Source organism: Lissotriton vulgaris, chromosome 11, assembly GCF_964263255.1.
Source record: "Lissotriton vulgaris chromosome 11, aLisVul1.2, whole genome shotgun sequence".
In the NCBI taxonomy this organism is placed as follows: domain Eukaryota; kingdom Metazoa; phylum Chordata; class Amphibia; order Caudata; family Salamandridae; genus Lissotriton; species Lissotriton vulgaris.
In genome coordinates, this window is record NC_141699.1 from 169,159,390 (window position 1) to 169,162,765 (window position 3,376).

The following is a 3,376-nucleotide window of genomic DNA, read 5'->3' on the forward strand; positions in this document are numbered from 1 at the left end:
CGAGTGAGTGTGATAGATCGAGTGAGTGTGATAGATCGAGTGAGTGTGATAGATCGAGTGAGTGCGATAGATCGAGTGAGTGCGATAGATCGAGTGAGTGCGATAGATCGAGTGAGTGCGATAGATCGAGTGAGTGCGATAGATCGAGTGAGTGCGATAGATCGAATGAATGCGATAGATCGAGTGAGTGCGATAGATAGATAGAGTAGGGCTATAGATAGATTGCGGGATGGCGATTGATAGATAGAGGGCGATAGATAGATAGACTGAGGGCGATAGAATGCGGGCGATAGAAAGATAGAGTGAGGGCGATAGATAGAGTGAGGGCGATAGGTAGATAGAGTGAGGGCGATAGGTAGAGAGATATAGTGAGTGCAATAGATAGATAGATGGTTGTGTGCGCGAGGTTGTGTGTGTGGTTGTGTTTTTGGTTGTGTGGTTGTGTGTGTGTGTGGTTGAGTGTGTGTGTACTGTTACATCACTGCTCTTTATCTGATGCTGTGTGGCCCAGAACTGACTAGTGTTTATCACGCACAAGGATCACTTATAAAGCAGCTCGGTAATAGCTTGGCTGGGTTAAGGGTGCAAGCCAGCCAATTACAAATCCAATCGATTCAGCACATACTGCACGACAATGGGATAATAGTACTGACATGGTATCATCAGCAACTGTATAATTGGCGTAGGCAGCAGTGAGCTGCCAAATAACACTAACGGAGGGGGTACAGGCATTACTGCGAGGCGAGGCGCTGAGAGACAGTCAGCCTTTAATTTTTATTGCGTGACAATCTTGGGGCATTACACTGATACAACAAAAATCAGCAAATGCGTTCGTCTGGCACAAGATGCGAGTGGCACTTGTTGAAATGTCAGCCATGAACGGCACTGTGTGCCCTGGGGAGGTTAGCAGTCTAGTTCTAGTCTGGAAGAGGAACTTCCAGGAAGGGGAGGAAACAGGAAGTGGGTAGGGGGCAGTAAAAGGCAAAATTAGAGCAGCGGAGGCAGGTCAGCAGAAATTAAGGCAGATGCTACAGTGAAGCATCGTGACATTTCTATAAAGAAGAGACTTAACACATTGCAGGGCTGTTTTCCGCCTGAAATTGCAGCTGCTTTAATAGAAGTCAATTGGGAAAATACGACCCCCTTCATGTTTTTCCCCAAAACCCCCTTGTTTCCTATTCTAACATGTTGACATGTATGCAATTAGAAAGGCAGGGTAGGACTCCCGCACCAGTCTACTTGCATTAGCCATAAAGTGCTTGGTTGATTGTTGTTGAATAGGGCACGTTGCTGCTACCCTGATCCTGGGCGGGGTTACTGGTACATTACAGGCGCATTAAGACCTCTCAAGTGTCACAGATCTGCGCGAAAAAGTTCATATATTTTTCCGGCATTCTGGTATCTGGTAAGTTGCGATATTATATAGACATCTCAGCATGTGAAGAAAAAACTGACCCCGATGAGCAAGAAACTGACCTTGATGAGTTTACTCACGCATGAATCTTGGAAATGTTAAAGCCCTGCTCTTTAACAGTGGGATTCTTTCCACGGTGTGTATGGCAACGTGCGACAAACACCATCAGCACATTAACGCGCTTTGAGGTCTTGGCGAACGGTAGGTAAGAGCTATAGTAACGCATAGGTGTGCGTGCATCCCGCTATACCCCCCGCTCAAACAGAACTTTGAATGGCGAGCCCGTCATTGAGGGCATTTTAAGCAAAGATAGGATTTGCTCCGTTTGTAGCAACTATTATGAATCACTTTGCAACCGAACGTTGACACTTGTTTATTAGTGAACGAGGTCCTTTTGCACACTGTTTTGAAACATAACAAGCATTGGAAGTGCTCCCACAACGAGAGGCCAACAATTGTGTGAATTGCACCCTGGGGATACCAGAATGTGAGCTGCCGGGCACGGGTATAGTGGACAGTGTCAGAGGCCTGCCCTCTTCGCCCGCGGACTGATAGCGGCGCAGTGTGGGGCCATGTCACTGCAATACCATAGCGAACAGCGAGGAAAGACACCCCTGAATAATCCCACTATTGAGGGGTGAGCCTGTGTTATTACGGCAGCCCCAGCCATTGATTTTGGTGCTGGGCTGCCCTATTGCTACTGCAATGTTCATTGCGATGTTCAGGTCATTACAGAGGCCCAGCGGGCAGGTGGCATGGGGGATGTGCTTTTGCTGGGTTTGTTTGAGCCTGTGGCGGTGCAAGTCGGGGTCTGCTAGTGCCCCCGAGCTGCAGTGCGCTGCAGCAGTGACAGTATTGTTGCCCATGACCAGTACAGTTTATGTCACTGGACACCGGTGGAGGCAGGACGACAGGATGTTGGTCCATCACTGCTTGCCTGACTCCAGTAGAGAGCCTGTGACTATCCGGGAGCAGGCTGGGCCCAGTGCTCACAGGCGCTCAAGCTAATGTGACGTAGCTGTCTTCAGCACGGTATAAGTACTGTCATTGCTTGCCTGTTACTAACATGGCGACTGTGGCCTTGGCAGCATGTGCTGCCACAGTGCACTCACTCCAAGAGCGGTGATATTGTTACTTGTCTTGGGCCAACACAGCATGTGTGACCATCCGCAGCCTGTGCAGGCCCAATGCTCACTGGATGGGGGTCTGTCTGTGGCACTGCCCGCCTGCCCCGAGCACAGTGCACGCACCTCCCTGGTCGCAGGCGCAATCACAGGTAAATCAGCGGAACTAACAGATAAGAGGGGCAATTTTACACTGAGCCCAGCACACTAGAATAAAGTATATTATAACCATCATTTCGGGATCAGGCTGATGGAAAATGTCATTTGTCTTCAGCACACACTTCATCTTCTCGGATCAGAGAGAAACAGGGAGAGATGAGAAAAGACAGGGGCTGGAAGGAGATGCTGCAGATAAAGAGGGAGTCTGAGCGAGAAATGAATAGGAAGATTAAAGAGAAGCTTGTAAAGTGGGAAAGAAAATTAAGAAACAAAGTTAACTCTTATAAAGAGATGAGGATGTCGATACAAGGACGAGAGGGGAAGAAAAGAAGAAGATTAAGCAAAAAGGAGAGGGCCAAAATGGGCAGCCAATACTAGTAAGGAAGGAAGCAGAGTGAAGGAACAACACGAGATTGTATAAAATCGGAGAAAAGAATGGTGAGACAAACAAGCTCTTGGCATTGTTGTGGGGGGGGGGCGGGGCGGGAGCGCATTGGCGAGGGAGCAGCAGCCTTTGATGTGCGAGCGAGTGGGAGGGAACACCATACTGGGTGTGATTGAGAAGTGAGGACAAGCGCGCGCTGGCGAAGCGTTGCGGTTGAGTACCTCACTTGCTGGTTTCAAGAGTTCGTTTTGCCTACAATACTCTCGAAGAGCAACGCATGCGCGTTGGTTCTAC